This window comes from Globicephala melas, chromosome 1 (genome assembly GCF_963455315.2).
Source record: "Globicephala melas chromosome 1, mGloMel1.2, whole genome shotgun sequence".
NCBI lineage: Eukaryota > Metazoa > Chordata > Mammalia > Artiodactyla > Delphinidae > Globicephala > Globicephala melas.
The window spans coordinates 176,738,579-176,760,238 of record NC_083314.1 but is presented as its reverse complement, the minus strand read 5'-3'; the positions used below and the strand labels follow the sequence as shown (position 1 = coordinate 176,760,238).

The following is a 21,660-nucleotide window of genomic DNA, read 5'->3' as shown; positions in this document are numbered from 1 at the left end:
CTTCCACACACCCCACTGGCTGGAGGGGAAGTTGGCCACACGGCCAACCTGTCTCTAGAAGTATACCGAGGACTCTCCACCTGAACTTGGGAGGCCACGTCCGCTACGTCTCTGCCCGGCTCGGTGCCTCCTGGTTTCTGCTAGTACCTCGTGCTGCATGTGGTCTGAACGTTCATGTCCCGCCAGGAAGCACACGTTGAAGCTGTAATCTACAATGTGATGGTGTTTGGAGGTGGGCCTTTGGGAGATGATTGAGTTTGGATGAGGTTGCGAGGGTGGGACCCCCATGATGGGATTGGCGTCCTTATGAGGAGCTGAGGAGACCTGAGTCTCCTTCCCTCCCTCCCTCTCTCTCCCTCCCCCTCTCTCCACCATGTGAGGAAACTAGGACAAGGGTCCTCACCAGAACCTGATCACGTGGACCCCCTGATCTCAGACTTCCAGACTCCAGAACCGTGAGAAGTAAATGTCTGTGATTTAAAACGACCAGTCTACGGTGATACGTTATCACAGCCTAAGCAGACTAAGACACGACTCCTTGTCCACAGAGCAAGCCCTTGTGACGCACACGTGGCAAGGAAGCTCAGTGATGGAAGCCAGCCTGTCCCAGATCAGCGTCAGAACTTGAACCCAGGTCTTCCTGACTCTAGAGCCCGTGGTCTTCAGCCCCTGAGTGGACATCCTGCCCTCAGAAGAGCCCACTGGAAGCTCTTCTCTCCAGTTAGGCATCTTTATTCGCCCTCCACCTCAGGCTGGCTTCTGCCTGATTTAGTCCTCGTTCCAAGGGAAGCAGGTTTGCACAAGAGTTAGGAAAGCCAGCTCCGTCTTCTGTTGGCCCAGCTTCAGAAAAGCCTCTGCCTGGCCCCAGGGGGTTCCGGTCAATGTGATTATTAATACAGCATATTTGGAGGTGAGGTTTTAGAAAGGGTCATTTTAGAAATGACCCTTCTGGTATCGGACTAGGCTCTCACCCCAGTAGTGCCTTCGTTACTCACTAATTTCTCATTAAAATACACTGCAGTCAAAGTCAGCCATGAGCTGACAGCGGGAGCAAACCTCTTCCTTTGCAAGGCAGCCTCGTGCACCACCAGGGTCTGAAATGAAGCCAGATCAGCCCCATTTCCTCTCTTCTACCTCGCCAGATCTGTGCCTTGAGAATATGAGGGGAAATCATGCGTTTTGAATGTCTTCTTACTAAGGAGTTCGCTGAAAGAACAATTAATCTCTGTACCATAACTGGCTTGGCCACATTTCAATACTGAAAAGAAAAAAACAGAACAAAACCCTTTGTATTTCTGCCAGCGGAGGGGTAAGGGATAAGCTTGTCATTTTGCAGACATTTTTGGTTAAGTGTCCTTTTACCTTTTATCTGTGCATTTGAGGTTTCGGGTATTCTGTTGCAAGAGGGAAAAATTGTTGCACCTTGCCTGTCTGCCAAAGGGTTGTGAAACTGACTTTTGAATCCCCCTTGCAGAAGCTCGAGAATCTACAGGGAAAGGATTTCAAGGCTGAGGACACTGCTCTGATGACTTACACCTTAAACATCACCTAGCCTTTGTTCTTCTGCTCCCAAGTGCCCACGGGAAATGAATCGTTACAATGCATGTTTGGTTTTCTTTTCAGTGTTCACACACCATGCTCTATACGGGACACAGAATTATGTGTTACCACAGCCCATAGCTAACTTCAACACCTGTCTGCTCCTGCTTTCTCTGCAGTGTCCCATTTCTGAGTGATGACAGAAAAAAGATATAGCTGGCTACTGAAGCTGGAAGGAAGGATTGAAATATACGGGAATGAGCAAAGGAATTATAATCTAAAGTCTGGGTTTGAGTCCTAGCTCTTCCACATAATAGCTAGGTCATTCCAATAATGACCTTCGGCAAATTAACCAACCTCTCTGAGCCTGTTTCCTCATCAGTAAAATGGCAACAACAAATCCATAGCGTTTTATGGGGAAAAACAGATAAAGTTTGTGGAAAGTGCATAGTAAATTGTTAAACAAATATTACATGCTATTAGTAGTTTTATCTTCTTAAATTTTTACTTTATTGCAGTACAGTTGATTTACTGTTAGTAGTTTTATTACACGGAGGACAGTCTAGAAAGCAAATCATTGCTTTTTTTTTTTTAACATCTTTATTGGGGTATAATTGCTTTACAATGGTAAATCATTGCTTTTTGACTAAGATGAAAGTTTGTAATAGTTCCGTATCACTCTGATGTCATATTGGGGGAATCCGAATTTCTCCTACAGGCTCAGGGGTCTCTTCTGATGTCATCTCTTAGGAGTACCCTCTACATCTTGAGTATGGATTAAGAATTCATGTTTTAGCATGTCTGGTCTAATTGTTTATATGAACAATATAATCCCTTGTCACCATGATTTGCCTTCTGTTTTAGAAGGAAAGGAGGAAAGCGCTTAGACGACAACGACCAGGCCGAATTTCTGGTCCCAAGTGTTTGCTTCCTGGAGTGATGTTTCTTACCCACACTGTTGCCATGGCCACGTGGTGGGCCGAGTAGACTTCCTGCCCCCTGACTTTAGACCTGACCATGTGACTTGCTCTGGCCAATGAGATGTTAGTCAGTGTGAGACTGGCAGAAGCTGGCAATGAGCTTGGGCTGTTGAATCTGCTTTGTTATACAGTCATCCTCTGGTATCTGTGGGGGATTTGCTCCAGGACCCCCTCGGGTACCAAAAATCCGTGGATGCTCAAGTATATAAAATGGTACAGTCCAGCCAGCCCTCCGTATGTGCAGCCCTCAGAAATGGAGGGCCAGCTGTACGGTCTCTCCTCCCACGGTCCTCATGCCTCCATTTTTGGGATGCGGTGGGAAACAGTGGGAGGAATCAGAACCTCTGCGGAGGTTGGGACTTTGAGAATCTGTTTTGTTTTTCAATTGATGAAAGGGTGTAGCCTTGTACTGGCTGTTCATATTATTCTGGAAAGCAACCTTTCTTAAGCTGGGTCATGTGAACGCAGAAATGAATGAAAAAGACTGTAAGAATGTGATCATGAGAGCAAGTGAAAGAGAGAGAGAGGGAGAGAGATCCACACAGACTTTAATTTTTTTTTTTTTTTAATGTGGTACGCGGGCCCCTCTCACTGTTGTGGCCTCTCCCGCTGCAGAGCACAGGCTCCATTCGCTCAGGCTCAGCGGCCATGGCTCACGGGCCCAGCCACTCCGCGGCATGTGGGATCTTCCCGGACTGGGGCACGAACCTGCGTCCCCTGCATCGGCAGGCGGACTCTCAACCACTGCGCCACCAGGGAAGCCCCTGACACAGACTTTAATTTGACCAGATCACCTGGACCTGGAATTAGTCCTGTGCTAACTTGGGATCCCCTGAGCAACTGAAGGGAATTTTCAGAAGGGAGGCAGGATTCTCTTGGAGATTAACTCCAGGCTTTGGCCTGGTTGAGTCTTGTTAAACTTTAAATAAAAGGCCTCGGGGAGGGGGCATATGTAGGACCGTTGCTGTGCCAAGGCCTGACATTTCTTATTTTGATAATTGATGTGGCCAACTTGAAGCCCGTCACTGTGGGAGCATCGTGCTGTGCTTTGGTAGCACCGTGGCTGTGTGAAGAGGGAGAAAAATCAATTTCCACTGTCCGTGGAGTGTTGTTTGATTTATTACTGCTGGAAGAAGCAATTCTTTATCTCCCAGCCCCTCTTGCAGAGGACTGTTTTACAGTTTGCTGTTAGAGAGACTCTATAAAAGAAGTTATATTTGTCCGAACTTTGGTATTTTGATAACCTTCCTTGGCTATTCAGAAGACATTGAACGCTCCCAAGTTTTACGACCATCATTTGTTTCTGATTAAGTAATTACAGGCACTGAAAGACAATCTGCGGGAGAGTGCAGCCAGCATACCTGCAGGATTGTTTCATGAAGGAGGAAGCATCAGAGGGCTTTAATTTTTCATGAGCACTGGAGGGAGGAAGGAGGGGTCTGCTAGGAAAGAGGGCAGCGGGTGGGATTTGGAGTCAGACAGAGATTGCAACCCTGACTCCCACTGGAGAGCAAGTCAAGAAGCCTTGGTCCACGAGCCTTGGTCTCTGCATCTGAGCAATGGGTACATGAAGCTGACAACACTCCACCGACATCCCCTTACATCCCCTTAAGCCTCTTCTTGTGCCCCCCTCCCCCCGCCTGCTTCTGCATGCTTTTTCTTCCCATGTCCTGTACCTGAGACCTCTTCCGAAAATGGCCCTTGACCTCTGGAGTTGCTTTGCCCACATGCCCACAGAGCTGGAAATGCCTGGGAGTTGATGTCCGTTCAAGGCAGCCCTCAGCCAGTGACTGACCGGTGTGGGAGTGTGGAAGCCCAGCCCCCTCGATCACAGCAGGACACGCTCTGAGGCGTAACTTACACTCAGGGCCCCCCGCCCCAGCAGGTTCAGGCTGAGGCTCCCCCAGGCACACGTTTGCCTGAGATGAACCCTCACTTGCCTGCCTTTCCTTCCCCACCCCCTTCCTCGCGCTCCTACTGGAAGACATTTCATACATCACTTGTGTCCAGTCCTCTTCTCGGGATCTGCTTCTGAAGAGCCCCACCTTTGACAGCAGACTGATGCTCCTTGCCAATTTTTTCCAAATTGTTTTATTAACTTTTATTCAACACTTTGGTGCGCCAGGCATGGAATCAAGCACTCTAAATGCATTATTTCTTTTAACGTTGTAATAAAGAAACAAGGTCTCTGGAAGCATTTTGCACAATGACTAACACATAGCAGGAACTTGGCCACTCAGTCAAACGTGTTAAGATCCTCTAGTGGCTACTTAATTACACAGGGTCATGTAGTAAAATCCAAACGTCCTACATGACCTAAAAGGGGATTGGCAAACTTTTTCTACCAAAGGCCGGGTAGTAAATATTTTAGACTTTGTGGCCCATATGGTCTCTCTTGAAGCTACTCAACTTGGGACAGAAAGTTGTAGTGGCAGCACCAAAGCAACCACAGACACTGTCAGCAAATGGGCCTGGCTGCTTCCAATAAAACTTTATTCGTAAAAGCAGGAAGTAGGCCAGATTTGGCCCACAGGCTGTGATTTGCTGGCCCCGGCTCTACAAGGCAGCTGAATGGTGGAGACCCTGCCTCCCCCACCAGCCATTGGCCTCACCCTGACCCACTCTCCTCCCCTTCACTGGCCCCTACCACACTGGTCTGGAGAACGCTAGCACTTTCCTGCATCAGGCGTTTGTGCTAACTGGTCTGCTCTCTGGGTCCGGGACCCTCTTCCTGGAGCCCTGCGCACGTCTGGCTCCTGCTGGTCATGCAAGTGTCAGGTCAGAAAGATGTTCACATGCCTGCAGATCTCAGTGGGCCTCCCCCTCTGCCCCCACGGTTCTGCATCACCCCAGTGATTAATTGACTCCCCTGGTTCCTAGTTTGGTATCTGTCTCTCCCTGCAGAAGGCAAGCTTCAACCTGCTCTGTTTCCTGCAGCAACTTCAGCCCCCTTCACAGGGCCTGGCACCTGGAGGTACTCAATAAAAATTTAGTGGTTACCTGGTCTCTGGGACATGCCCGCCCTCCCCATTTTAGGAAGGTCGTGAAGCATGACGAACACTGGAATGTCAGGTGGTTATCTTGGTTGTAAGGCCAACCTACAAAATCCCAGATAATCTTCCTCACCTCCTGTCTCCATGTCAATTATCCCGTTAAACAGAACATCTCATAGGAGGATTTGCCTGAGCAAATCCTTGCTTTTCTTTTCTCAATCCCAAGCCTAGGACTACAGACCTCCGTTCTCAAGGCTAAAAACGCCAAGAGGAAGGCATTCTTTCAATGTGGCATTGAGTTTACCCAGTTAATTAAAGAGGGATTTAGGAGTTACTTAACATCTGGGTGGCAGGTTTTGTTGTTTTTCTTCCTCAGCTTTGGAAAGGAAGCAGAAATTGTGATGCACCTGATACACGTGTCTGATGTCTCCGTCTGATGCATCCTCGTGCAACTTCCTTCTGCCACAGGACAAGCCTCTAGTTTCCGGATTTCCTGGTGCCAAGGCATCTGACACCTTGAATGGTGAAACTCGTGACACCCGCTCAGAGAAGCAGGTTGTGTTGCATCACGATGACTGTGACCCCAGAACTGGTGGTGGCTTCCTTTTTATTATTTATTTTTATTTATCTGGCTGCACCGGGTCTTGGGTGCAGCGTGCAGGGTCTTTTAAGTTGTGGCACACGAGATCTTTAGTTGCAGCACGTGGGATCTTTAGTTGCGGCACGTGAACTCTTAGTTGCAGCATGTGGGATCTTTAGTTGCGGCACGTGAACTCTTCATTACAGCATGTGGGATCTAGTTCCCTGACCAGGGATAGAGCCCCGGCGCCCTGCATTGGGAGCTCAGAGTCTCAGCCACTGGACCACCAGGGGAGTCCCTATGGCGGTGGCTCCTTTTATTACCTAATACTTCAGAGCAGTGGTTCTGGAACAGCAAGCATTGTGAGGGCCGAGGGGCCTTCGAGAGGTGATGGGAGATGCGGTGGGCGTGAGATGGTGGAGGCCGTTGAATGCCACGCCGCGGATCACGAGCTTTGTCCCGGCCGGGGAGGATGGGAGGTCTGCTAGGAGGGGCTGGCCCGTGTTCAGCTTGAGGGAGGGGCACTGGTGGCAAGGAGCCTGGGTAGGAGGTTGCTCTGGGGCTCCAGGTGGATGCCACGGGGCCTGGCTGGCGTGGCGGCAGCAGGAAAGGAGAGGAGAAAGTACACTGAGACAGGGGTTCTCCACCCCTGAGGACAGGTCAGAGAGGTCACCGTGGGCCAGATGGAGGCATTTTATTGCACTGATGGTGATGAGAATGAGACCTGCCTCTCTGGATTATTGAGAAGATGAAGACAGTGCCTTGATTGAACTTATCTGTACCGGGTCTTTTGCGAACTAATCAGGCGCCGTTTCTGCGATGCTTCGTTTAGACAGAGCCATTCAGAACTTGGCAGTGCGTGAGTTTTCGATGGCCTCTCTCCCCAGCCTCATGTGACACTGAGTCTTGATCATAGGAGGCCTCTTGGTAGCTCTACTAATAATAGTGACAGTTAGGGCTTCCCTGGTGGCGCACTGGTTGAGAATCTGCCTGCTAATGCAGGGGACACGGGTTCGAGCCCTGGTCTGGGAAGATCCCACATGCCGCGGAGCGACTAGGTCCGTGAGCCACAACTACTGAGCCTGCGCGTCTGGAGCCTGTGCTCCACAACAAGAGACGCTGCCATAGTGAGAGGCCCACGCACCGCGATGACGAATGGCCCCCGCTTGCCACAACTGGAGAAAGCCCTCGCACAGAAACGAAGACTCAACACAGCAAAAATAAATTAATAAATTAATAAACTCCTACCCGCCAACATCTTCTTAAAAAAAAAAAAAAAAGTGACAGTTAATGTTTCCAATACATCAACAGCATGTGAGACATGCCATTAGGAATGGGGGCGAGAGAGTTGGCATTCTTGGTACCGAAGACAGTTCTCCTATGAATGACCCAAACATGCCTTATAGCGTCTTGGTTAAGAGGCAGTTTCCATCTGAGGCAAGTTCTGAGACCAGGCCCTAGTAAGGAGCGCCTCTTCGCTTGTGCTCCTGACTCGGGTTGCAAGCATCACGCTTTGTCTGATTGGTTCAAATGGCCTTCAGGACCCCACTCACCCACGTTCTTGACTGGCCAGGGCCCATGAAATGAAGCTAGCCCCTGGCTAGCACCAGCACTTTGCGAAACCATCTGAGAGCATGATTGGGCGTTGAATCCTAGCTCCCTCATCCCCTGGGAGTTAAATGCAACAGTGTTACTCTTCAGGGGCTTGATTTCAATTGCAGTGAGCGCTGGGCGGCTGCTGTAATTGTCTGTAATTACTCGAGGCAGGTATCTGCCAAACAAGTGGGTACAAATGGGCCAATGGTCTGTTCCTTTGAAACAGTGTGAGCTGATATAACGTGGTTTATGAGCCCCAGTTATGCCTGTGCCTAGGGCAGGGGGTGCATAGTGATACCTGTTTAAAATTAAGGCTCTGGTTTATTGGGCTGTGGTGGGATACATCTCAAGAAGGACCAAGTGGTGATTTCCATGGGCTGTGGGCAGGTGGACCTCCTCAGATAGCCCTGCAGGAGGGCAGGAATCCACGGGACTGCTGGCAGCGTGTCTGAGGCCTCCGGCCTTTGTCTGGGCTGGAGCGTCCTTCCTCCAGATGCCCTGCAGCTGAATCTGTCCTCCTTCAGGTCTGGGCTCAAAGGTCCCTTCCTCACACACACACACTCACACTTTCCCGGTATCCCTTCCCTATTCTTCCTTCCACCAACCTTAAAATATATGATTTATTTATTATTAATCATATTCTTTGTTGTCTGCTCCCAGATAGAATATAAGCTCCATGAGGGCAGAGACTGTTGCCTCTTTCATTGACCAATGTATCCCAAATGCCCAGAGCCCCTAATAGAAAGAGGGTTGGGTTAGAAGAGCCTCAGACCCCCACATAGCTCTGAGAAGGACTCATCCAGGGCTGTGCATGAGCAGAGGCCTGTGTCCTGCAGGAATGGGCTGCACCAGGCCCCCTGTCGTGCTAGGTCATCGTGAGAACAGCTCAGGAGAGCCTCGGCCCAGGTGTGAATGCAGCAGTGGCTGCGGGGCAGTAGTGGCTGCAGAGGGGCAGTAGTGGCTGCAGAGGGGCATCAGTGGCTGCAGAGGGGCAGCAGTGGCTGTGGAGCAGCAGTGGCTGCAGAGGGGCAGCAGTGGCTGTGGAGCAGCAGTGGCTGCAGAGGGGCAGCAGTGGCTGCAGAGGGGCAGCAGTGGCTGCGGGGGGGCAGCAGTGGCTGCGGGGCAGCAGTGGCTGCAGAGGGGCAGTAGTGGCTGCAGGGGGGCAGCAGTGGCTGTGGGGCAGCAGTGGCTGCGGGGCAGTAGTGGCTGCAGAGGGGCAGTAGTGGCTGTGGAGCAGCAGTGGCTGCAGAGGGGCAGCAGTGGCTGCAGAGGGGCAGCAGTGGCTGTGGGGCAGCAGTGGCTGCGGGGCAGTAGTGGCTGCAGAGGGGCAGCAGTGGCTGTGGGGCAGCAGTGGCTGTGGGGCAGCAGTGGCTGCAGAGGGGCAGTAGTGGCTGCAGAGGGGCAGCAGCTGGAGTTGCTGGTTAGTCATGCTGCCCCGGCTGGCGATCTGAGCGACACCCTAACCAAAGTTGCACCGGAAGCCAGTGTGCGTCATGTATACGTCGTCTTGGCTCAGGTGCCTGCGGAAGTGGACCCTGAGACAAGGATTCAAAGCGCATAAATTGGACGTGACTCCCATGAAACCCTAACGGGAACAGGAGAGTGAGCCAGGCAAGAAGGGAAGCCAGGAAGGGCACGTAATCAAGCAAGTTGCCCCTGAGGGCACCTGGAACACAGTCCTGCTGGAGAGTTCTGGAAACTGCAGGACACGTGCCTCAGAGTTTTCCGAGTTGTGGGGCAGGGGAGCTGGGGTCTTCCTCACCAACTCCCTCAGTCATGCTCCAGGGCTGCCTGAACAGACAAGGGGACCCTCAGGCAGATGGACACAGATGCTGGCAGCTGGGTTTGGCCTCCCACTTACCCTGGGCCCTGACCAAGCCGGCTCCAGAGACCAGGAAAAAAGCCTCAGGCAGAGCAGCCAGTAATTACAAAAAGCAGCCCCAGCGCCTCGAAGCCCGGGGAGAGATGAGGGCCGGGACACCTGCAGGTGAGCTGTGCTGTCAGTTACTAGATTAGCTACTGTACTTTAATCCTGCAGACAACACTGTGAGGTACATACTGTTCATATCCCCACTTTACAGATGAAGAACTGAGGCTCAGAGTGGCTAAGTCATGCCCCTTCAACACTGTGAGGTACATACTGTTCATATCCCCACTTTACAGATGAAGAGACTGAGGCTCAGAGTGGCTAAGTCATGCCCCTTGCCTTTATTTACATTGAGGAATGGAACCAGGCAGAGAGCCTGTCCGAGCTGAGGGAGCATCTCCATGGGAAGCCAGGCCGTGCTCAGAAGGAACCCCCCATCCCCCAATCAGTGAGTGAAGAATGGGAGGAGGTGGACCACCGGACCCTTTCGCCAGCTGGGGTCGCTGAGCTGCGGCAGCCAGGCCCATCTGGCAGTCCCGGGAGTGTCCAGACCTCAGACATCGTGTTGAATGTGGGGAGGCACCCGCAGGCCCCCCCTCTGCTTCCCCTCTTGCTCTTCTCCTCACCCACCACGCTTCTTTCGAGCACCTAGACCTTCCCCAGGTGGGCGCAGTACAATTGCAATATTTGTCTTTACAAAGTCACACGCTGTTCTGATACTGTCTTCTGGGGATTACACCCAAGTCGCCTAGACGGGAATTTTCAGGGTCCCCCATTACCTCAAGTCACATATTTACAGACAGTCCTGTGGCTGGTTCACTTCCAGACAAGTAATCCCGTTCATCAGATGCAGATTCTACTAGTTTATCTCCAAGGGCAGTGGAGGAAGAGGCCCATGGGGACCTTTTGTGGGTGGGCTGACCTCAGGAACACTAAGACGACCTGCTCTTGGCTGGCAAGTCCCCGTCTCCGGGACTGTGCTTAGCGCCGTACGGAGAGCAGCTCGGTGGACGCTCCCAATAACTTTATGTGGAGGGTGCTGTTCTCATGCCCACTCTGCAGATGAGGAGACTGAACAAGAAGGTGTCTCAGGTGAGGAAAAATAATTAGATCAAGAGCTCTTCAGATCCAGGCCTAACTCCAAAGTTCCTTATCTCCCCCTCACCCCATACTGTTGCCAGGGACGGAGTTGTCTTGACAAATTAAAATTGAACATGTTTAGTCAACAAAAGTTTTCAGAACCAGGAACCCATCAGAGAAAAATGACAAGAGGATGCTGGGGTTGAAAAGGTCGGGCACTGCCCGGTTTGCCTTTCATCCATTTGTCACGGACGATGCTATAGAATGGCTTTCGGGAAAGCCGGAGGCGTGTTTTATGGCATAATTCTCTTCAGAAAAATATTTAAAAAGCCACAGAGATAGCAGCTCTTACTCCTTTGGCGCAGAGATGGGAAAAGCAGTGGCATTTTCCCGAGGGTCCTGAGTGACATTCACTGGCGCAATCTGTGTGGAAGTTGTGCGAGTCTGCTCTGAGGTGGGAACTAACTTCCCTTCCCGTCCAGACCCCCCAGACTTTGTCTGCTGTGACAGAGGAAGCCAGTGCAGTGGTGACAAGCGAGGGCTCTCACATCCTGGGTTCAAAGTCCATCGTTGTGTGGCTTTCGATGAGGTTTATAAATTCCTCTAGGCCTTATTATCTCATCTGTAAAAGGGGGATAACGGTAATGCCTACTTCATGGGGTTGTTGAGAAGCTGAAATGAGTCTATACGTGTGTGTGTGTGTGTGTGTGTGTGCAGCTTAGAACAGCCCTAGGCGTTTAGGAAGCACCGCAATGATGATTTTGTTGGGCCATGAATATTTTCATACTTCTGCGAGGTTCAGGCTTTCTACTGGCGAGCTGAATCAAAAGACAGCTAAGTGGTAAACACGCCTTGGAAGCCAGAGATTGTATATTGCTCTGGAGGAATTTAAAGATTTCTTTTCCCTGGAGACACTTGTTTACTTTCTAAGGAAAATAAAAACCAACGGACCTTCCCTTCCTCTCCCCAGCGAGGATGTGTTTACATTAGAGGGTCAGGCTTCTCTCTCCATCTCTCTCCAGAGAGGAGAAGGGGCAGATACCAAGGCCACCCTGTATAAGCTCTGAGTGTCCTAATGTCGGGGTCCCTCTCCTGTGGTGCAACCACTGCACGTGCAGGTGACCTCGGCCCGTGCATCGTCACCCAGGAGGAATAGAGGCAGGGAGAACCAGACCTGCTAAGATGATCTGTGAGTAACGATTGGTCTGTTCTCTGATCCAGAGACGTTGTGTTTCCATAGATACCAACATTTAACAGATTCTTCTTCTCTCTCCTTGGAGTGGGGGCATCTGGGATGAGCCTTTACCCTCCCAGAGGCATCCCTACCCACCCCAGAAATGATAGTCAAAGGCTTCCCAGAGGAAGATCCTCTGATCCCTCCCCACGTTCACTTTCAGGCTCCTTTCCTCCCATATCACTGACTATTGCTGGTGAACAGAGCCCCGTTCTACTCGAGTCACAGAGTGAGCACTCAGTAATCATCGGTTGCATCCGTAAACCAAGGTAGAGCCAACTAAAGCAGATAGAAGTTGTTTGTAAAAAGCACCTTCCTGGTCTGTGGCTGCATATTTAGGTTCACGCTTCCTAACCCAGTCCGCCAGCCTGCAAGCTGCTTGACAGCCTGGACCTCATTTGTCTGGCTCGTAGCTATACCCCACACATGAGACAGCGCCTGGCCCTTGGTAGACTCTCGGCAAATATTTATTGAATAAATCAATTGATGAAGCCTCCCTCTGCCTTCACGTATGTCCATCCTTGCCCATCCTCCTCCTGGGTCTTCAGACCAAGCCATTTTGGTCTGCTGGCCACCTGCACGAACGAGGGTCTTCTTGGGCTGGGGTGCTGCCCCTGCCATCTCCCATTTTTGCACCCCTGTGACCGAGAATGGCTGTTCTCTAGACCCTGTCCTGGCCGAGTGAGCTCTCCCAGCCCTGTACCCTGATGGCCAGAGTTGTGCGACATGGGGCCCTGCCAGCGCCCACGACAGATGCTGGTATTTGATAGGGGCCTACCTTCCTCATGAGCCGTCTCGGGTCTCACAGATCTTCCCAAAGAGGCTCCAGGAGGCCACTACCTGTGAGATGAGATGTTTAGCTGTCCTCTCCCTCCCCCAGTGCGAGGTACTCGAGATAGAAGATGAAAGGACAAGGGAAGGGCTTTGAGACGCTCACAGTCTCAGGGAAATAGAGACAAAAAAGAAAAAGGAAAGGAAAAGAAAAGAGAAGAAAAGGAAGGGAGGGAGGAGGGGAAGAAAAGAAAGATACCATCATCTCAGTATATTATAGAACCTATAATAAAAGCGTATTGCCTAGTGCCCTGGGATCACAGAGAGAGGCTTTGCGAAGCTAGAGGAAGTAATTCTAAAAAGCTGCACTTTTTAGAACTGGTCCATTTCAGTACGTTTACTGAGCGCCCAGTGTGTACCAGGCAGTTATCTGGGAAGACAAACATGCTGAGGATGACACCCCCCCCGCCCCGCTAGAGCTCACAGTCTAAGGGCATCAGTAAGTGCCTTACGAGGGGAGGCCACACAGCACAGTGGGTGGTGCGTTGCTGCCTTAACCACTCTGCACCTTGGTCTCCTCATCTGTAGACTGGAGATACCTATGGTTGCGCATAGAATCATTGAGAGGATCAGATGAGATGATATCTGTAAGTGCTTATGCCCCCTGTGTTCACATACAATTAGCCCTCAGTAAACTAGCTATTATTCTAGGTGTCGCTGCTCTAAGGGAGAAATACACAAGGTCTAGAGGAAAATAAAGGCTGGAGGGGCTCAATCAGTTGGTGTGTGGGACAAGGGGTAATCAGCAAAGGCTTCACTGAAGATTTGCCTCCGTGCTAAAGATGAGAAGGAATCATGGATCCTGAGAAGCCAGAAATGGGTGCACTTTTCTGCATTTCCATCTTGCATGTCCTTTAATAGTTAAACACCTTGTAAGCATCCTTAGTATGGGGAAGGTTGAGGGGAAAGATTAGAGTGATTTGCTAATAATAGCCGAATTCTTATCTCCCCATTGTTGGCAATTTCCCACCACATTTTTGGGTCTGTTCTGTTTTCCATCTGAACTGATGACTCTCAATGGGAGGAAAAACTACTGAAAACCCACAGCCAAGGACCGCTCTCTCTGTAAAGCCGAAACGCAGAGAAGAGAGAACTCGGAATCCTACAGGGCCAGAAAGCCCTGAGCCTTTATTTTCCTGGAGATTTCGTTTTGCTGATAGACAGAGCCTGGGGACTTGATGCTATCCCTGTTGCAAGATCTCCAGTTTTTACGTCATATTTTGACTCACTGCAGGGCCGAAATAACTGTCAAGGGTCAAAGATGTGGACCCAGTAGCATGTCCTTCCTGGGAAAACCAGCCTGGAAGAGTGTCTCAGAGCAGCCAGACACGCACTGCAGGGAAAATGCCTTTTGGATGGCCCTGTTCTGAGTGGGAGTCCCACCCGTGGGCCTCTCCTGACTTGGTCCGTGTGGTCCGTGGGTGGGTCAGTGCACACCAGGGGGCAGGAGCAGGCACTGCTCAGCTGACATTGAAAAAACCTCAGCAGTTGATGCCGGAGGGTGACCACCTGAAAACAGGGCCTCCTGGCCAGGACTCCAGGATTTTAATTGAACTGCCAGGATGTGGAAGGCAGTGCTGGAGTGATAACCCAGAGGGAAATAAATGTCACTTTCATTCCAGAGAATATTACCAAGGTGGCTGCAAAGTCCAATTTTCCTTGCCAAGCCTTTTATTCAACCTAAGGGCTACGTTAGAGCAGAGAGGGACCAGCTATATGCCATAGCCTTGATTTGGTCCTAATGCATGTATATCTGTGTCACGGTGGAGATGTAAATGTTCATGAATGAACGGAGAACGAGAGCAATTAGGAAGTCCAAGAATCCACTCTCTCTGTGGTATGAATTTCTCTGAGCATTTTTATAAGGAGCATGGACTCCTGTCATAATAAAAGATAAATAAATAAAGATGAAAAAAGATCTGGATATGAGGCTTCGATGTATTCTGCTATTTTGAGACATAATTATTTGTTCTTAATGAATTTGTGAAGATGTTAATAAGACTAGCATGTATGCAGGACTTCTTATGAACCTGGCGCTTTACAGGCAGGATTAAGAGAATTTTTTTTTCTTTTTGGCTGTGTTGGGTCTTCATTGCTGTGCGTGGGCTTTCTCTAGTTGCAGCGAGCGGGGGCTACTCTTTGGCGCGGTGCGTGGCCTTCTCATTGCGGTGGCTTCTCTTGTTGCGGAACATGGGCTCTAGAGCACCTGGGCTTCAGTAGATGCGGCTCATGGGCTCAGTAGTTGCGGTGCACAGGTGTGGGATCTTCCCGGACCAGGGCTTGAACCCACGTCCCCTGCATTGGCAGACGGATTCTTAACCACTGTGCCACCAGGGAAGTCCCCAGGGAATTAAAAGAATTTTTGCAATAACTTTGTGACACTCTGTATGGAGGTAAAACCACCCCCACTTTATGTACCTGGAAACAGAGGCTCAGAGAACTTCGGCAGCAAGACCTTGTGCTTGCATCGGTGCTGCCAGTCTATGGAAGAGTTGCCTGAGACTGGGTCCCTGCCATAAAATGCAAAACACGGGAGATTCAAACAAACACAGGATTTCAAGTGGTCACTCTCCAAGGTCTCCTGCTCTCCCTAGTTTTCATGTGTCCCACCTGGACTGAGGGGCACAGTTTGAAGGTTCCCTCTGAGATCCTCAGGGATAACCACCGTTGCTTGTTGACCTGTCAGTCATCCTAGAGCAGCGTGGAACACCAGCTCCAATGCCCATGGAAGCCTGGCAGGTGGCGGAGCCCAGTAAAGTTGGTTGGGAGCAATGATTCAACAGAGAGCGCTGGCCCCATCCAAAGGAAGACGTTTCCACTCAGCTCCAGCTGGCTGTAAGCTTGTGGGACTGCAGGCCCAGTGCGGCCAAATGGTTTGCTTTTTCAAGAGAAGCTGGGGAGTCGAGATCTGCGAAATTTCCCAAGTTTTCAATCACTGGCAGCTCATTCAAAATGTTAGCCAGGTGCTACCAGGCAGGGTTAAATGTGGCCCACGTGCAGCCACCTCTTACCCAGAGCCTTGCAGCGTTCTTCGCGGCTGACTTTCAACAAAAGCTTTTGAGTTAATGAATGAATGAAGGACTAGGCAAAGAGTTCATTTCAAGGCCCAGCCCTTTGGACCTGCTTCTGTTGCCGGTTAGGGGTAGAATGAGGCCAGCACATCGCCACCAGCAGCAGGAAGAAAAGCAGCCCAAGTCGGGCCCTGTTGTCAGCAATCCTTGATCCTAAGTGTGGCTTGCTAGTGGCAAGTGGGTTTTGCTTGGGCTGGAATCATCAGTATCGCCTCCATCTGAATTCTAGAACCAGGCTGTTGACGTCAGGAGGTTTGGAAAGTCCACTGAGTGTGGAAACTGTATCTTGGTCAGATGTTTACCCTTCCAGGCCCCCAGCAGAATGTCTGACCAATGGGAGGGTCTTAGTGTTTCAGTGAATGAGTGAAATCAAAACTGATTCTTCATTTGTTCATTCATTCACCGGATATGTTTTGACCATCACTGTGTGCTGGCAATGGGATTCCAGTGGTAAATGATAGACTTGCTCAAGACTAATGGTCTGGTGGGATAGGTAGATGCTGAAAAAGTAACTGGGAGCGTGCAGGGTTTGGGACAGGGCTATAGGATGGCAAGTGTTGCAGTGGGCATAATTCAGCTCGGTGGTCAGAAGAGGTCCCTCTGAGGAGGTGATGTGTAACTGAAGGATGGAGATTGAACAGGGATACACTCAAGGGAACTGTGGTAGGGGGAGCCAGAGCAGGCAGGATGTGCAAATGTCCTGATGCAGAGGGAGCCGGGAGCACAGGGAAAAGTAGAGGGTGGCAGATCTGGACTGGGCCAGATCACGCAGGAAGCCATGGTGAGAGTTTGGACTTCAGCCTAAGAGTAAGAGAAAGCAGTAGAAAGGGCTTAAACAGGAAGGGACATGATGATTTGCATCCTAAAAGATCTTTCTCCCTAAAGTGTGGAGAACTGATTAGACAAGGTCAAGAATGAATATAGGAACTACGATGGGAGTTAATGTGTGTGTCCAGGCAAGAGGTAGGATACTAACTTAGACTAGGATGTAGTGAGAGTCAAGGAGAATGCCCGGGACATGTGAACTATTTAACAGGTAGAACCAACATGACTTGGTTGTTGATTGGCTGTGGGGGATGAGGGTCACTGCCTTAAGAACCTGTAAGGAGGTGGTACCGTTGGTGAGATTGGGAACACTGGTGGGCGCTATGGGTGCATCATTTTCTGAGCTGCCATCACTTAGACTACAGTGTCAATGTCTTCCCTGGAGCTGTACAGCACAGCAGTCCTGTGGGTTAGGAGGGTTAGGAGGAAAGGATTGATTTCCTTTGGAGTTTAACAAAGAAACTAGCAAAACATCTCCAAAGCCCCAGTTGTAATTTTCCCTTATCATCTGACCAAAAGTGGTCAAAGTTAGGAAATTGAATTTTCAAAGTAGTTAGGCCTTAAGAAGAACCAGGCCCTCGATGTTTCTGAGAAAGAAACATGCATTTTCAACCTTTCAGAAATTACTAATGGGAAACAGTCCTCCTCCCCTCCCCCAAATAGAAGCAGGAATTGCCTTTGAGACTAGAGCATTCTGAAGAACTGGGAAAAGTCGAGTAAGAAGTCCAGTTAGACATCTTAAGACTCATACCAGCTCAGTGTCCAAATAAGCCCATAAATGACTGGAGATCCCCAAATCCTGGGCTCTCACCCACGTGACCTTGCCCTTCCTACTGTCCTCACTGTGGGAAGAGGGTGCAGGGTGAGCCCACATCCTGCCAAGTATGACCCGCTGTGATCATTGCCATGTGAACACAATATGTTCTTGCAGAGAAGGAAGACAGACTTTTTTAAAGGCCTAATAAAGGGACAGAAATACTGCCCTGAACTCCTTAAAAGAAAGCTCTGAGGACAGATGAGGCCAAAGATATAAAATCATTCTGGTCTTGAAAACAAAGATGCCATGAAAGCAGACAGCATCTCTGAGATGCTAAGGAGGAAGGGAGGGAAGGAATCGTTGCTCTTTCTAAGATGACAGAAAGATTTAATCTGGTAGAGGACACGAGACCATGATGCAGTCCTGATGGCCTATGTCAGCCTTTCTCTGGGTCTTCGACTATTTTCCCTCTCATCCTGCGTTTTTCTCAAATGAATCCCTTTTGGTTGGGGATCGAGTCTAGGGTGGTAACTTATCAGAGTCAGAAGACCCCCAAGGCACGCACGCATCCCTGGTGCTGATTACCCCATGTTTCAGTTCTCTTCTGCTGCATAACAAACAACGCTAAAACTTAGTGGCTTAAAATAACCATTTTATTTGCTCACAGTTCTGTGGTAAGGGATGCAGCGTGGCTGAACGCCGCGGCCCTGCTCCACGTGGAGTTGGCAGGGTCTCTCATGAGCTTGTGTTCAGATGGCAGCTGGACTGAAATGCCCAAGGTGGCTTCACTCATGTGTCTGGCACCTGGGTGGGGGCACCTGGGAGCCTAAGACCTCTTTCTCTGTGTGCCTCTCATCACGTGACTAGCTTAGGCTCCTTCATCCGGGTGGCGAATCCCAAGAGCGAGTGTTCCGGTGACAAAAGTGGAAGCTGCAGCTCTCTTAAGACCCAGACTGGGGAGTTATCCAATGTCACTTCCCTTGAGTTATACGGGCCGAAACAAGGGACGGGGGCCACCCAGATCCAAAGTCTCGGGAAATAGTCTCCACCTCTTGAGAGGATCACGTCACAAAGAAACACGTGGGATGGGAAATACTGCAGTCACCTTTGGAAACACAATCCTCCATGTCCAATTTCTAGGTTAACCTCTCAGACCACAGAATTGGTCGCTCATTTTGCGTGTCGCGCTGCTAAGAGACAGTGTGGGCTCCTCCGGCTTCCCTTTGGGGCTCTTCCTGGTGCCTTCAGACTCCTAGCCCCTGGCATTGGAAGGAGCACTCCCAGGGGTTCCTGGGTCTTTGCACACGCTGCTCTCTTGGATGACAAACAGATCTCCTCATTTGCTGTGGGAAGCTCACGCGTATATCTACCTCTGAATTTAAGAACCATAATGGATTGGCATTGGCTCCTGACCTTGCAGAAATATTGAACAAACAAGATGTAGGTCTTCAGGGCAATTGCTTTCTTTTTGATTTCCTGGGCTGATGACTATTGATTATCTGCTGCGTACTTTGTTAATTTCCTTTTGACAGGCCCTCTTCTGGGAACAGTTCCTGGGAAGGGCTTGGTTTTGTTATTCTTTCCTGGGATTAAGGCACTATGTATTCTAAACAACCCAATCATTCAACAGAGAGCACCCGATTTACCAGTGACCTCTCCCAAAGTGAAGTGACAGGCAAACATCATTCAGGAAGTTTACTTACTCATCCTTAAGAAACGTTGCAAGAATGCTAGTGATGGGATATAAATCATCTCCTCCTCTGCTGATGCTAATTGCAGTGTACCTGGGGTTAATGATAATTTTGCAATAACAGGTAACATTTAGTTTGTGTCAGGCCCACTGCTCAGTGTTTGACAAGGTTAATCTGATTAATTCCTCCAAACAAACCCATGAGGTAGTCCCTGATGCTATTCCAAGTGTTGTAGATGTCCAAAAGGAGAGCTTTAGATAGAATATGCAAAGGCTCTGGGGCATCAGAGCCAATTTTTTTTTTTTTTTTTTAAGCCAAGCCTGTTCCCTCTTTAGGGCTTTTGAACTTGATGTTGCCTCTGCCTCAAAGCCCTAGCCTGACTGCAGCTCTTTGCACAGTCCCTCCATCTCATCCTTTGGGTCTCTGCCCAGATGTCAGGTCTTCAGAGAGGCTTCTTCTTCCCCAGCCTCCCTTCCCTCACATCGCCCTGTTCCATTTTATTCTTAGCACGTCTCTCGAACCAGTAGATGCTTCTTCTGTTTGGAGGTTTACAGTGTCTCTCCTCGGTTCTGGAATACACGAGAAGCTAGTTTGTGGGTTCATTTCTTCGTTAGCTCACAAACTGTTTGTTGACTGAATGGATGAACCCACGTTCTCCCACTCACTCACTCACTACCTGCATGACCTTGGCAAGTTACTGAACATGCTGGAGCCTCAGGAGTCCCATATGTCAAATGGGGATAGTAATTAGAAACCTACCTGCTAGGGTTGGTGTGAGAATTTTTTTTTTGAATGTTTGAATTTTATTTGATTTTTTTTTATACAGCAGGTTCTTATTAGTTATCAGTTTTATACACATCAGTGTATACATGTCAATCCCAATCTCCCAATTTATCCCACCACCACCACCACCACCCCCCCACCACTTTCCCCTCTTGGTGTCTATATGTTTGTTCTCTACATCTGTGTCTCAATTTCTGCCCTGCAAACAGGTTCTTCTGTACCATTTTTCTAGGTTCCACATATATGCATTAATATATGATATTTGTTTTTCTCTTTCTGACTTACTTCACTCTGTATGACAGTCTCTAGGTTCATCCACGTCTCTACAAATGACCCAATTTCATTCCTTTTTATGGCTGAGTAATATTCCATTGTATATATGTACCACTTCTTCTTCATCCATTCATCTGTCGATGGGCATTTAGGTTGCATCCATGACATGCCTATTGTAAATAGTGCTGCAATGAACATTGGGGTGCATGGGGTGTCTTTTTGAATTATGGTTTTCTCTGGGTATATGCCCAGTAGTGGGATTGCTGGATCATATGGTAATTCTATTTTTACTTTCGTAAGAAACCTCCATACTGTTCTCCATAGAGTCTATATCAATCTACATTCCCACAAACAGTGCAAGAGTGTTCACTTTTCTCCACACCCTCTCCAGCATTTGTTGTTTGTAGATTTTCTCATGATGCCCATTCTAACTGGTGTGAGGTGATACCTCAATGTAGTTTCGATTTGCATTTCTCTAATAATTAGTGATGTTGAGCAGCCTTTCATGTGCTTCTTGGCCATCTGTATGTCTTCTTTGGAGAAATGTCTATTTAGGTCTTCTGCCCATTTTTGGATTGGGTTGTTTGTTTATTTTAATATTGAGCTGCATGAGCTGTTTCTATATTTTGGAGATTAATCCTTTGTCCATTGATTCGTATGCAAATATTTTCTCCCATTCTGAGGGTTGTCTTCTCGTCTTGTTTATGGTTTCCTTTGCTGTGAAAAAGCTTTGAAGTTTCATTAGGTCCCATTTGTTTATTTTTGTATTTATTTCCATTACTCTAGGAGATGGATCAGAAAAGATCTTGCTGTGATTTCTGTCAAAGAGTGTTTTTTCTATGTTTTCCTCTAAGAGTTTTATATTGTCTGGTCTTACATTTAGGTCTCTAATCCATTTTGAGTTTATTTTGTGTATGGTGTTAGGGAGTGTTCTAATTTCATTCTTTAACATGTAGCTGTCCAGTTCTCCCAGCACCACTTATTGAAGAGACTGTCTTTTCTCCATGGTATATCCTTGCCTCCTTTGTCATAGATTAGTTGACCATAGGTGCGTGGGTTTATCTTGGGCTTTCTATCCTGTTCCATTGATCCATATTTCTGTTTTTCTGCCAGTACCATATTGTCTTGATTACTGTAGCTTTGTAGTATAGTCCAAAGTCAGGGAGTCTGATTCCTCCAGCTCCGTTTTTTTCCCTCAAGACTGCTTTGGCTATTCAGGATCTTTTGTGTCTCCATACAAATTCTAACATTTTCTGTTCTAGTTCTGTGAAAAATGCCATTGGTAATTTGATAGGGATTGCATTGAATCTGTAGATTGCTTTGGGTAGTATAGTCATTTTCACAATATTGATCTTTCCAATCTAAGAACGTGGTATATCTCTCCATCTGTTTATGTCATCTTTAATTTCTTTCATCCCTGTCTTATAGTTTTCTGCATACAGGTCTTTTGTCTCCTTACGTAGGTTTATTCCTAGGCATTTTATTCTTTTTGTTGCAATGGTAAATGGGAGTGTTTCCTTAATTTCTCTTCCAAATTTTTCATCATTAGTATATAGGAAT

General features: G+C 48.8%; 1 protein-coding gene across 3 annotated transcripts in view; it reads left to right on the top strand.

Annotated features, from left to right (window-relative positions):
• KAZN (kazrin, periplakin interacting protein) overlaps nucleotides 1-21,660 on the top strand; it is a 1,133,578-nt gene that overhangs the window by 818,116 nt on the left and 293,802 nt on the right. The gene's annotated exons all lie outside the window — the stretch shown is intronic.